The sequence below is a fragment of the Octopus bimaculoides genome, chromosome 14, assembly GCF_001194135.2.
Source record: "Octopus bimaculoides isolate UCB-OBI-ISO-001 chromosome 14, ASM119413v2, whole genome shotgun sequence".
In the NCBI taxonomy this organism is placed as follows: Eukaryota; Metazoa; Mollusca; class Cephalopoda; order Octopoda; family Octopodidae; genus Octopus; species Octopus bimaculoides.
The window spans coordinates 15,176,651-15,192,253 of record NC_068994.1 but is presented as its reverse complement, the minus strand read 5'-3'; the positions used below and the strand labels follow the sequence as shown (position 1 = coordinate 15,192,253).

The 15,603-nt window shown below is 32.4% G+C and overlaps 1 protein-coding gene across 6 annotated transcripts in view; it reads right to left on the bottom strand.

Annotated features, from left to right (window-relative positions):
- LOC106876365 (receptor expression-enhancing protein 1) overlaps window positions 1–15,603 on the bottom strand; it is a 189,950-nt gene that overhangs the window by 102,154 nt on the left and 72,193 nt on the right. The window lies entirely within an intron of this gene.

Sequence of the window (15,603 nt, the reverse complement as noted above, 5' to 3'; positions counted from 1 at the left end):
TATATATATATATAGTTTCATACAATTTTCTAAACGCTTACATATTTTAGTTACCTATCATATTTCGTGATAACTTTTTAAGCGGGTGATACATTCTTCTTGAAACCACTACAATTTATTGAAAATATTGCCATATTCTCAAAGCAATAAACAATTTTTGTTACTGACAACATAACAAATATGTTGTTTTTTTTTCAAGTGTTATTTACCAAACATTATGATTTGTTAACATTACCCACCACCACCATTACCACTGTAATGCTTATTAGAATAAAAGCTTCTATTTAGAAAAAAGTTCAACACAGTAAAATTTCAAAACTATTATTAACAATTACATTTCTTTTATAAATAATTTGTATAAACTTCTGATCAATAAATTTTTAAAATGAAGTATTTTAAGAAATGTTTAATAATTTTATTCCAACTGCTTGTTTTAAAACAATAGGAAAACACTGCTGCTATAAACAGTAACCAGCAAAGCAGTGGGTATGAATAGAGTCTACAATGGTTTTTGTTAATGTTACTTCTCCAAAATATACTTAAAGCAGAACTAGACAATCTCATGTTATAGCAGCAGATGAAGATGTATGTGGATTTATAACAGTTGTTAAAATTAAGAAGCCCTTAGGCTATGCAACAGTAAAGCATTTTAGTACTTTGTATACCATTAACATATATTACAAAGGGACAAAAAAAAAAAATCTTCAAGATTCTTGTGCTATCTTAGAATCCTTCAGGTAGAATCACTACAGGAAAATTTAATGGTCATACCTGGAGATGAAGAAAGCAAGCATAATTGTTAGTTAACTAGGGAGCCTCAGTATGGTTGCTCAGTCTGCTACAAATAACCAAATCTCCCTTATGTGACACACACCAGGATCACAGCCTAAATCTAAGCTACCCAATAATTATTTGGATAGTGAAAAAATAGATAATTCTTACAGAACGGACAGAGTATGAGTCAGCCAGTTTGTAAGCTATTAATAATTTTGTAGATTGGAGAAGAATCTTAGCCAAAGCATCGATAGTACAGTAGTAGAGTAGTAAGTGAGAGTTAGCAGCAAAAATTAGAAGGAATAGAAAATCTGTTTAAAATGATAGCTGGAAGCCAGGTTGGAAGTTAAACATCAAGTGTATCTCTTCAGAAGAGAAACAGCGAACATAGGCCAGTAGATGTTTGGCCAACACATACACACACACATACACACGGAAAGAGAAGTCCATATGAATGAAGCTGCAATTGGTGTTCAATATGACAAGTACACTGTCTGTTAAACCAACAGGGAAATGGGTGAGGTGTCAAGCAGCAGAGATAGTGAGTAAAGCAATTGAAAAATTATCTGGTTCTTCAGAGGAAGTGGAAAGTCCTTTCACCCTCTAGCATTTAACCCTTTAGTGTTCGCATTATTCTGCCAAAATTAATGCTTTTTTATCCACATTGTTTTGAACTAATCATGCATTATCTTGTAGCTATGAGATTTTGATGAGGTAGCTGTTAATTTTAAAAACAAAATTGTAGGGCTGGTGTGAGCGACCAGATCTGGCCAGTTTGAACATAAAACAGGCAGAATACTTTTGGCCGGATATGGCCGGTTTAAATGCTAAAGGGTTAAACCAGCCATATCCAACCCAAATATTCTACCTGTTTTATATTCAAACTGGCAGCATGCAGCCCCTCATATCTACTCTACAATGTAATTCTAAAAATTTCAATGATGTCACTGAAATCTTGAAGTCATGAGATAACACATGATTAATTCCAAGTTATGTGAGTAAGTCTTACATTTGACAGAGTGATCTGAATGCTAAAGAGTTAAATGTTAAAAGCAACTGAATGAGTTTATTTAATCAGAGATCCAATAAGTCGTTTGTTTTGTTTTAACCAGATTGAGCAACAAAGTGTTATCCCATAGCAACAGTTTTGCCAATGGTTATACAAATTAAGGAAAGAAAACTACCGGAATCTCATGTTAAGAAAGTGACTGTTACAATCTGTGAAACCATTTCATTTTAATTGAATTGAAAAAAAAAAAATAAATAAAGAAAATAAAAAGATAATTTACTTTTGATTCTCTGTGTTCCAAGTTCAAATCTTACTGAAGCTGAATTTGTCTTTCAACCCTCAGAGTTGAAAATAAGAATTAATAAATTAGAAATTTTTTTTAAAAGCATCCATTATATGCTAGAATTTATTCAGTCATCTCTCCAGCTAATTTTATGGCTTTGGGTTAAAGTATATACGATACCAATTTCATCTTGTAGTATGAACTATGAAAAAATGTTACAAACAGCAGGGGACTTCATTTCTCCAAAAGAAATTATGAATAAATTCCACCAAAAATTCTACTACTACTACTACTGCTGCTGCTGCTGCAACCACTACCAATAATAATAATAATTCCACAATAGGCACAAGGCCTGAAGAGATTAGTTGATTACATCAACCGCGAAAAATGAAAGGTAAATTTGGCTTCAGCAGAATTTGAACTTGGAACGTAAAGACAGATAAAATGCTAACAATTGTCCGACATGCTAACAATTCCACCAACTCAGTCTTAAATAATAATAATAACACACACACACACACACACACACACACACAAAACTTAGTACTAGAATGTACATAGTCTTTTTTATTACACCCACCCTTCAAGCTGAATATCCTTTGTATATGAAATAAGATAAAGGGGTAGAATCTTTAAATTTGGTCCCTGCTACAAATGTTAAATTCATCTGCCACAGACCTACATAAAAGTAACAAATGCACTTTTAAGAGAGGCTCCTTAAAAATACGGAGAATAACAATTTACTATTACAGACAATGGTTTGCAAGAACTAGCTTCCTTTAGCCATTTTATTTCTATGAAATTTTAATCTCTGCCAAAGGCATTGTTTTTATCAAGCTTTCAGCTGACTGCAACTTGACACTCCAGCCAGCCCTTATCTGCTGCTCCCTGATGCATTGGAGAAATAGAAGAGTACATCAGTCATAGGGGCAAGAACTGTCCCCTTTTGTGTTTTGGACACCTGGTCTATAATAAATTATTTCAGACCCTGTTATTTGCCTTCCATATCTCATTCTTCTTGGCCTTCTAGTCAGCTTCAATGTAGCCTGCTATCAGAGTAGCTCCTTACTTTCTGAGCCTACACCTTACACCACCCCATTTCCTTACTATACTCAATCATTCATTCTCTGTATCCACACTTGCCATTGTTATTAGTACTGATACAGTGATAAATTTACTCAGCTTCAATTCATGTTAAATAGTTAGTGCTAGGATAAGCTGTCCAAACTCACACATTCCAATTAAACTACACACAAAAGAAGTTACATAATAAATAAGAGAAAAGCAATTTTTTTTTTTTTACAAAATGTTCATACCTCAATTTAACTGAATATGAAGATTTTACACATTCAATTCATATACCCTTTGCAGTACAAAAATGTACATGTGCATTATTAATTTTAATTAAGCACCAATGTAACATATTAAACTTGTCTGTCAAACATTATCCCACTAAAAGCCATTGCCTCCAGCTCAATGTCCTTCCTTTTTTTCTTTTATTATTCCTGAAAATCTCTTTCACACAATTATATGGAAGTTTTTTACCAAGTTATAACACTGCATTCTCCATGTCATACATTACCATGTATTACTCACATAAGCCCATTTGAAACAGTGCCTCTAGTTTATTTGTATGATTTTTTTCTATTCACTTCTTTTACAAATTTTCCAGCCATTTACAGCATATATGAACAAAATGGTGGTTTTCTTCTTGAGCAGAAGGTCAACTTTATGAGAAAGTATTAATTAAATGACAGCATCAAGTCCCTTTTATCATCTCTGGAACAAGACAAAGCAAAGATGACCCCAGGGGAAAGGAAAAAAAAAATTGGCAACACTGTTTTCAGGAAATCACCTATCCTAATTTCATAAAGGTATTAAACTAGACTAAACTCACTTGTTTAGTCAAGCTAACATGTTATTTAGATAACATGAAAAACAGTGTGTTGCCTATAGATTACTGTGAGCTGGGTGCTTCAGTTAATATTTCTTTTTAGATAATCCATAAAATATTCTGGAAAGCTAGATGTTACAGCAATGGAGAAAATGAGTAAAAACTAAATGAGAGAGAACACATCTGTACAATTGTCAGCAGTATTATTAATTATTCCTTATTATTAAAGAGGTTGATAAAATTACAGAACATTGGTCTTGCCTTACAGTATTTAGCTTTGATGTTCTATATTCTCATTCCTTTTCTACCATGGTTCGTTTCACCTTTCATCCTTCTAGGGGTTAATAAAATAACAGGTTTGTACTGCAATCAATTCACTTGTCTTTACATCTCCTTCACAAATACCTTGTGCTAAATATACGAAGTAAATTAAAGAGGTAGCCTGTAGGTTAAGATCTGGTAAGTTTTTAGCAAAATTAATGTTATCTAATAAGAACCACCACAATGCCCCTAAGGAAATTAAAAAATTTGCAGTTGCTTCTACCTAATACTTTACAGCACTGCACCCATGTACAGAATCATTACTATTTGGCAGCAAGCAAACCGAATTCTATCACCAGTTAAAACTATATTTTCTTCAAGCAAACAGAAGGTATCTACATAGTTACTTGATCTGCTAGAAATAGCATCCAAACTTCCATCCAATCACACTCTACTGTCATAACAATTTGAAAGGAAGAGAAATAGCACGTTAAAAAAATAAACAAGCTGCTAATAGCCAAATGTTTCTGGTTATCAGTCCACTTATCCATGTCTGATGTAAGGCTAAATTTCCTTTGCATCAAGAATACTTTCATAGAAAAGTAGATACTTCAACCCTTTAACATTCAGGTTACTCTGTCAAATGTGATGCTTATTTGTTCACATTGTTTTGAATTACACATTATCTCGTAGCTTTAAGATTTCGATTATATGATTGTTTATTTTTAGAATGACATTATAGGGTAAGTGTGAGAGGCTGGATCTGACTGGTTTAAACATAAATTAGGTAGAATATTTGAGCCAGATATGGCCAGCTTAAAGACTAAAGAGCTGAAGTATTTCATTTGGTACAGCACGGTTCTTAAGTTAAAATCCTGCCTTTTGCTGCTTGTTTATGTAGTTGATAAAAATTAATACCAGTAAAATACTGCTGTACCTCCTTTAACAGTTTACTATGTAAATGCTCCCACCTTAAACACCCCCCACAAACACACACAAACACATAAGAAAAATGTAGTTTGTATACTACACAATTTTACTACCTTATATTAATTTAAACATTATTTACATTTGACGGATATTTGTCCTCATCTTGTTTGTTGTTAACATGTTTTGGCTGATATACCCTCCAGCCTTCATCAGGTGTCTTGGGGGAAATTTCGAACCTGGGTTCTCATTCCTAAGGACAATATTCAAAAGTAATACAACACTTGGCAAATATCTCCTTCGAGTAAAACCACCAATAGAAAAGAATATGACCAAGAACTGCATGTACTCCATCCCATGCAGCTGCGGTAGGTTATATAAAGGCAAAACATGCCGCCCCCTCAAAATAAGAGTAGAGGAACATCGCAAAGCTGTGACACGGGGAGATATTGATAAATCGGGTATAGCTGATCATGTATGGAAAACTGGAGACCACCTCCCCCTGTAGGATGAAGTTAAAATAATAGACAAAGAACACTGCTGGAAAATACGAAAACCAAAAGCAGCAGCGCATATGCTAGGAAACAACAATCTCCTAAGCAGACCGAGTGCAGATATGACCATCATATGCGAACTGGTATTAAGGAAGGATAGGAGAATATTAGATTTATAAGCCCTAAACTTCACTCCATAATTGCCCACAGGCATATGGTGTAGTGGTTAAGAGTGCGGGCTACTAACCCCAAGATTCCGAGTTCGATTCCAGTCAGTGACCTGAATAATAATAATAACAACATCGAAAAATACTTTAGGAATGAGACCCCAGGTTCAAAATTTCCCCAAGACACTTGATGAAGGCTGGAGGGTATATCAGTCAAAACGTTGTGTTAAAAACAAACAAGATGAAGACAAATATCCATCAAATGTAAATAATATAAATAATATAAACATTAAAGAAAATAATGAAAGAAAAATCAGCATGGATAATAACGAAGTTTCCAAGCTAAAAACAACTTCTGCACTAGATCCCTGAATTTTTGCTTTTTCTTTGGAGTAAATTCCCTCGTGATTATAGTTATTGGTTTAGAGGTTGTCTCCATTTAGCTGAATATTTTTCTCTGGGTAATTACTCTTAATATCTATATAATTGAGATATGAAAGATTTCAATACGGATGTATGGACCATATATATATATATATATATATAAATGTTGAGGCATTACTTACAGTCAGTAAAATCAAACATTTAGTTTCTTTTTGCTTTTTTTTATATCAATCTTGTTATCAATGGATACTGTTGGTACCTTTTTCTGCATAGTTTCATAAACTTTTTTACATGTATAGTTGACATCAAGTAAAATTAAGAACAGTAAAAACAAATCTATTAGAGTTTTACATCTTTAAAAAAAAAAAAAAAAAAGGAAGTAATGTAAACAATGCTTTGTTTTTCTCTTTTTTTAATACAACATTACTATTACCATCATCATCATTATTATTATTATTATTATTATTGCTGTCATAATCACTGGAACAATATGTTCTTTAGAAAACAAAGTATGAAGTACTTAGCTTATTGTAATTCCATTTATAGCCAATGATCTGAAAATCCCAGCATATGAAGTACAAATGAATCATTTGAAATTAGTTGTGACATTTGATTTCTTGACAACCCAAGTTAAATCATCAAGCCAATATTAAGACATTTGAGAAAGATCAAGACAAAAGAAATGCCAAGTATCTTCCTTGAAGAGAAGTTGTTCATAAAGAATATCTTCAAAATGATTGATAAATAATATAGTGAAGCATTTTTTCAATGACACTAGACCAAGAAAATATATAAACATATAAGAAATAAGATAAAACATTACTCCAAACAGCAGAATGGCCATATGACAGTTTTATATACATGCCAACTGATATTAACTAAAGCCATTCAGGAAATAACAGAACATGGCTGACTATCATACCCAAAAGCTAATATAACAATAGGCCAACTCCATGCCTGAGTGGTTAAGTTGTAGCCTTTGAAGTCCAGTAGGTTATGGCTGTACAGTTGTAAATCCTACCAGCAGCAAGTTTTGGTCAAGTCTGTTTTGCAACCTTGAACCTTGGCTTTGATGCCATTGCAAGGTGTCTTGAGCATCCTTTAATACAGCCGTTGGCCAACCAGTACCTTGCTAGTGAAGTGTGTAGTAGATTGAAACTGCACAGAAGGCCAGTGGATGTGTGGATGTGTGCGCACGCATGCATGGAAGTGGGGGAATATGAAAAAAAAAAAAAAAAAAAATCAGAGAGTTGAATGAAAATATCTTCCAGTATTAAGATTAATTATCATCTCAGTTACCTTCCTTCAGTTGGTGGAGTATTTTTTTATCCTTAGAGGCTGATAAAGCAGACAAAAACACACTAAGGTCAATATATTTGACGAAAACCCTAGAAGGTAGTGTTTCAGCATAGCTGTAGTCCAAAGACAGAAACTAATAAAAGAATATTATGCTAGGCTGATTTGCAGGAATACAAGGCTGAAGCACAATCAAAACTGGCACAAAACTATGGAGTTAATTAGCATAACAGAATCTACAAGACTACTAATCTGAATCACATATCTGAATCTAGAACAAAACTATTAAGCTGACTCACATTGTTAAAAAAGATAATGGATTTTTCAGTCTGACATGTCTAACTGAAACCAATATGATATTTCTAGTGTGAAGTGTTTAATGGCATGTTTAATAAACATTTAAGTTGTCTAACTAAAGCTAACCTGATGCTTCATGCTAACACTCATTTGCCTGAGTGAAGTGAATATACATATATATCTAATTTTTTCATGATATGTCAAGATAAAACTAAGTGTTTAATCCATGTTTAACCTTTTAGCATTCAGATTATTGTCAAATATAATGCTTATTTAATCAATTCTTTTGTATTAGGCATACATTATCTCATAGCAGTGTGATTTTGACAATGTGGTTGTTTATTTTTAGATTGATATTATAGGGTTGATCTAAAAGTGGCTGGATTGAACATTTAACAGGTATAATATTTTGGCTGGATATGACTGGCTTAAATGACATAGTAAATAAATAACAAACGGAAATAATTTAACCCTCAAGTATTTAAACTGACCATATCTGACCCCAAAATTCTGTTTTACGTTCAAACTGGCATGATTTGGCTTCTCCCACCGACCTCACAATGTTATTCTACACTAAACAATCACATCATCAAAATCTTGAAGCTATGAGATAATGCGTAACTAATTCAAAACAATGTGAATAAATAAGCATTATATTTGACAGGGTAATCTGAATGCTAAAGGGTTAAAGTGGTAATCAAATGAGGAATTATTTGATAAAACTCTTTAAATTTTAACTGTTCATTATGCATCTCATTTAAAATTTTGCATTTGAGCTTGATAACAAAATGAATAAGACTAATTCTTGAATTAGTAGCTGTTTTGCCTTGAGTCAGCCTTTATTTAGTAAGCCTGTATCAAAAACATTCCAACTGGAACCACTTCCCCATCTATAACTACTTTATCTCATGCTATTTTTTCTAACATGGTAGAATTTGATTTGAAGATTTGACTACTGTTCCTGGCAGTTGCTTTAAAGCAAAAAAACATCTACGGAAGCATTTCACCCTAGTGATCTAATTAAATACTCTGTGTGTGTGTGTATGTGCATGCTTGTGTGCCCATGTAGCCTGAATGAATTAATAAAATTCATCCTACATGGAAAGTTTTCCTAAAATACATGAAAAAGTTAAACCAACAACAGATAACTGCTTTGTGACTCTTTGAAATATCACTAATGCATGCTGTATAATGAAGAGAAATCCCTTCTCCATACCCTTTCTTTCTTTTATACTACTTGTCCACTAAAAATAATGATTTCTTTTATAATAGCAATGATTTGCCCACAATGAATGCTGAATATTTGGTTTCAACATCAGTACTATATTCAAAAGAAATTAGTCACCAAGTTTTCTAAGAGCATTTCTAAGAACAACACTAAAACGGAACCTTCTAGAAAGTTAATTTGTTCTATAACTGCTGGAATGAAACTGCCAACTGAAATATTTTAAATCTACAACCTGACCTGAAACAAGCCAAACCTAATTTCCAAGAGTGAATTTTTAGCTTGGAAGAGCATTTTTTTCTCTTTTTTTTGTTTTTGGTAATGGAAAAAGATAATAAAATATATAAAGCAGTAAAATAAAGCTAACTGCAATTTCATACAAAATGAAACAAAATAAACTGCTTCAATTCACTAGTGATTAAGATTTGAGTAGTAAAAAGCAATGAAAGCATTTTGACTAGCTCAGATGCATTTAGTCTCAATGGTTTTTCTCATTTTTTGATTGTTTCCAACATTTCAATTTCTATTTTTGACATTGAATTCAATGATAGAAGATATGGTACTGTACTAATCATATAGGAGCTTTACATGGAAACTGTTAAAAAAAAAAGTCATCTCTGTCAAGATAGTGATTTTGAATACGTTTAATACATAGAACCAGTAATTAGGTGCTTAATCCTTTAGAGTTTAAACCGGCCATATCCAGCTTAAATATTCCAGTTGTTACTATGTGAAAACTGGCCAGTCTTAAAATGTCAGTCTTAAAATAAACAATCAGATCATCAAAATCTCAAAGCTATGAGATAATGCATGATTAACTGAAAACGATGTGACTAAATAAGGATTACATTTGACAATAATCTGGATGCTAAAGGGTTAAGTATAATAGACAAACACACAGTAGTAAGATGACAACCTAGTCTCCATCAACAGTATCAAAATTAAAATTGCTACCCTCCATATACATAAACTACATGCAAAACCTTTAAAATGTTTGGTCTTTTATACAATAACATTGCCAAAACTGCACCCCAAAGACTAAGCTTCCTCTCAAAGACAAAAAATATCTTTAGCCCCACAAAGTACCCGATTCTCAAGAAAGTTCATATGAAATCCATATTTATACAGGATGGTGCTATTACATACTCAAAAACAAACATTCTAACACACATAAATAAAAGGCAATTTGGCCAATTGACAAAGACATATTGTCTCTTCTACCTCTTCAATTGTAACTACAACAGACTGCTTTTCTAAACAAGCTAGCTGCTTACTCCTTTAGCCCAGACTCACAAATGTGTTTTCCTTCTACATATCCAGACTATTCCTCATACAATGGAAGTTATATAACTTATACTAAAAGGTTTTCTGTAACAATAAACTTGACAATATAGCATTTGACTGTGCTAGTATCACACTTCACTCAATATCAGACAAGTAAATCTTTAGTCCACTAACCATGCGAGTATACAACCATTAACCATATCATTTTTATATTTCGAATATTCTAAATGCATTAACAATTATCTGATTAACTGAAACTGTTGTATTTTTGCTTCATTCTTTTTTTTTTCTACCTTTTATCTGCTTCATTTTTCACTGTTTTACTGTGCTAAATGCATTAAAACTCCACCTGCAGTGGTTGATGTTACAAAAAAAAATTGTTGTGAGTAAAAACATTAATAATAAAGTCAGGAAAAAGTTAATATGGTTTAATATAAGTGATCTACTGAACAAATAAGTTATCAATGTAATTATATTGAACTGAAATAGTAAAGGCTATTTGCAGGTGATGAAGAAAAATAAGAATGTCTTAAGTCATTCATACAAAGTGAAAGGTGAATTACCAATAGGTTATCAATGAACAGATTGACTCAGTCTGAATTAGATATAATGGAATATGCCAAAATGTCAAAAGAAAAAAAAGAAGAAAAAAAACCGTTGTAAAAAGGTCATATCACATACACACAAACACATACATTTTGTGATTTTACTTAGACATTGTGATATTAATAACTGCTTGTTAGAATTCAGTATACATATGATCTAGAGTAAAATGGTCTGGAGAGTACAGAGCATAATATTAATTACTGAATGACAAAAGAACATGAGTTACAAAATCATCTTCATTAAATTACAGCTGTTTCTGCTATAAGAAGCATACCACTCAAAGTTAAGTGCTTGTGCAACATCTTATAGCTTCCTTAGAGTCATTCAAATGAAGTTCATTTTAATGTACTCAGAGTTATACAACTCTGAGTGCTTGTGCACACATCATTCAGACTTATTTCAGCTTCCATCTACCAAATTCACTCATAAAACCCAAGACTAAAACACAAGTCCAAGTTCAGGTTCAGTGGGACTGAACCTGAAACCATGTGGGTGGGAAGTTAACTTCTCAATCAAATCATGACTTTCGTGTGTGTGTGTGTGTGTGTGTGTGTGTGTGTGTGTGTGTGTGCGTGTGCGCATGCGTTTAATTATCAATTAGGGGCAGAGCTAGTGTTGTAAACATTATTGACTACCCATGCTCAATATGTGTGATTTACTTGTTTGCCAGTATGCTGTAACTTAAGTGAGCTGAAAGTGGGTGTTGAAACACCTGAAAGTCATAGACAGGTGAGATAACTTGCCCTTAATCACATTCAGGAGTGGTGGCTACTGATATTTTGTCATTTTTGTGGCTTATCAACATCATGCGCCTGAATCACCAATCTATGACTACATACAAACTGCGTAAAACCCATTTGTTGGTATGCCATGACGATGTCTATGTAGGATTAAATTCAGTTGTCTCATAATTGAATTTAAAGCATTACTAACATGGTTGTATGTAGCAGAGTAATAATAATAAAAATAATGTCTTTAATTTAGGTCCATAGTTTAGATTGTTTGATATGTTCCCTATATGTTCTCTTCCAACATATTTTCAATAAATTTAATAGTATAGTCACAATGGGTAGGTGAAGAGAAGTGAACTTGTATTTTCACATAAACACTGTATGTAGCTTTTCTCAGTGCACTTCCATTTCTGATGTAACGATGAAAATAATAGATTACAACTCCCAAAGTAGAAGGGGTAACAAGTCTATGACAAAGAATATAGTTTCCAAAGATTTTATCTCCTAAGACTACATCATCACAAGAATCAAATGCTTCAAAAAAAAAAAACATTTCAAAAGGAAATAATGAATTTCATTGTTCTCTATGAACTTCTAGCAATTCTATAGTTCTCAAAACATCTGAAGATTTTCCACAAGTCTTACAAGTATACATAAAGCACTTTTCAGACGATCAAGGGATATAGTTATTTAACTTTACTCAGTATATTACTGGTACAAATTTTATTTATTACAAAAGAGAAGTACCATATCAAATACAAGACAGAGAGCTAGATTAAATGTGAGTTAAACAGGATTTCCCTTCCCATTTCTTAACTCTATAAATATATAAGGACTCATACATGCATATATATATATATATAAAAATTAATATAGGGTAGGAAAAATTATAGAAATATTTTCTACCAAACAGGTCGCTTTACATACTAGAAGGAACAGTCAAAAAGTCCAAACCACAGTTAAGAGCAATTTCGAAGGGATATATATATATATATATAAAATGATGCATAGCTATATGTTAATACATTATAAGCATCATGGTATGAGCACTGTAGTATAAGCTCATGTCTCAAGCACAATCTACAACTCACTTTGATCCCAGGTTGAAACTAGTATTCCACTTCACATATATATATGCTGCAAATGTTGTTTCTTTCTGACCTAACCAGTCTTTCCTTCTCTTACTTTGCACTGCTGCCAAGTGTATGAAGATTGGAAGAAATTAGCACCTTGGCCAGTGTTAATGACAGGATACAAAATGCTCTTTAGTTTAAAAGGTCAACACTTTATTAACTTGGGCATAGTGACTGCACGTATCAAATTCCAGAAAAAGTGTAGATTAAAATGGAAATAGTTGATATTGAGAATGTTTACACACACACACATAAAAATGTATGAGTGGGTGCTGAAAAGTTCCTGGTTTTAAGGATATTGCAAGAGGCCTGGTCCGAGGCCCAAACTTCTGAATTATTTTACAGGGCTTAGAAAAACTGAAAGACCATTGCAATAAGTGTGTGAATCTGAGAGGAGAACATGTTGAACAAAATCATAATCAACTGATTCTCCTGTGTTTTCTTTTACTCAAAGCGAAGAACTTTTCAGCACCCCCTTGTATGTATATATTTATACAAACATACACCTTTTATTGAACCTAAATTTTTTATCTTGCAACTTGAATTTCATGCCATTGCAATCTCCAGTTCTTGCATGAATTGCAATGCTATGAGACTCAAATTGGATGATGATAATTCAGTTTCAATAAGCCATATAGCCTACATGTATTGAGCATTCTTCATTCATTTGACACACACACACACACACACACACATGTTCAAAGAATATTTTCAGAATAATTGCTTTATGAAATAAAAGCATTCAGATAAGAAAACAGAAAGCTAGCTTTAAAACTGACAGTACAAAATCTAATGTGACATTTTATATAACCTATTCTATTCTTTTAACTACTAACTAAGCTCCATAAGCCAATAAATATTGTTCAAAATATTTTATTAAAAAAAGTGCCATTAATGATAAGAAGAGGGAAGAGAAGTTAAAAATGATTTTAAAAATAGGAGTAAAAAATTTACTCATTGTCAGTAATCTGAGCTTGAAATAAAAGAATTTTATTCTAAAAAAATATTTATATAAAAAGGTTTCACAGAAAAGTAAGTGACATTATTGACTGGAACATATTAACCAATAAAGGTGTTCACTATGATGATACTAGTTTAGTCACAAGTTATTGGTATTCATAAATGCCTGTATATATAGATGAATGTAATTTCACATAGGAAGGGAAAAAATATTGAAATATTTATAGAGCATGTATTTATTCATGTTTTTAAAATTATAAGTTTTACAGTATCTTTCTTTAGAGTTTTCTTTGAAAACTTGTCAGATAATTCTTGAAATATTCTTTTGAAAATGGAAGAGGTTGGAATTATATTGCATTAGTTACCATTTAACACATCACTTTCCACTTTGTTTGAAATGGTTAGAAAATGGTGTGCCGTTAAAGTTGACATGGGTAAAATTTCGACAGTGGTTGGTGCGAATAAACTGAGGTAAAGCTTGAAAAGTTCATGTATCAATTATCTAATTGGCAGAAGATATTTTCTTTTTTTTTTTTTTCATAGACAGAAAAGCATTCAAATTACAACATTAAAAAAATTTTATTGGTCAAGCACCTAACTAAAAAATCAGACCCTGCTAAGTGCAGCCAAGTGTAGTATAAAGCATAGCTGGTAAATGGTGCAAACAGCATTGACAACAAAAGAAATGCTTTTTAAAGTAGGCAGTTTGGCAAGGAGAGAAAGAAATTGGTAGTGAAACCAGCAAAAGTTCAAAACAAGTTAAATATAATATTCTCTCTTGAACAATGAATGATTATGAGCATAGGAACTTAGGAAAGATGTTGAAATTTATGAAGGGGGGGGGAAGGCCTCGTAACTCATCTTCAACCTACTTATCAAAAATATTTTTCTGAACGTAATAGAAATTGGCATTATGGTCATTTTAAACTTTTTTTTTTCTTCTTTGTAATTTTGAACAATGATGGGTCTCCTTTTGTGAAGCCAAAGGAACTAAGTTATCAGAATATTTCAGGGAAATTAGATTTCACAGTAGGATACTTTCAGAAATGTTACCAAGTAAGTACAATGAAATTCTCTCCACTATTATATGCACATGCTGCCACCTTACATACACATACATATCCTTTGGCTATTTTCAATATAGTTTTGCTTAATACCCAAGTCTGAGTAATGTCTTTGTTCAATTTCATTTACAGTGTCCTCTGCTTTCTTCTTCAAGTGTCTAAAATAGGGTTAATGGAACCATTAAATCTCTTTGACTAGAGAACCCTGAAAAATTATCCATCCCATTTCTGAAATTAGACCGTCCTCTCAATATCCCCCCCCCCCATCACACAAAATGAAACCCAATTGCAATAATCAGATTTCTTGTTTATTTCGACATTTATTCACGCAGATTATATTTTTTGAGTATACACATGCATGACACTGCATACATAACACTTTTCAATACATAAATTGGATAATTATGCTTACATTAATGTATGCATGCACATATATACATGCAAGACATAAATTTATGCTTGTAATAAATAAATATTTGACATGCCAAGCACTTAGCTCTGACTTTTCTAAGCAGCATGAAGCAAATAATAGCTAAACCTCTAACAGGATAAGCCAACAGTCTATCACAGTTAATTTTTCAGAAAGTTCTGATACATTTACTGCATTAGTTTCAAAATTACTGCTGCTATGCACCAGTAACCTATTAATTCATTTGTAAGCAACTATAATTTTAGCATAAAAAATTTCCTTTCAAAAAATCTAATTGGAAATCATATACATGCATGTACATGCATGTATAATTCATGCACATGTTTTAATGTGCAAGCATGCTGCAAATCAAAATTGGATCACATACTTTGCTTACTAAGGAGT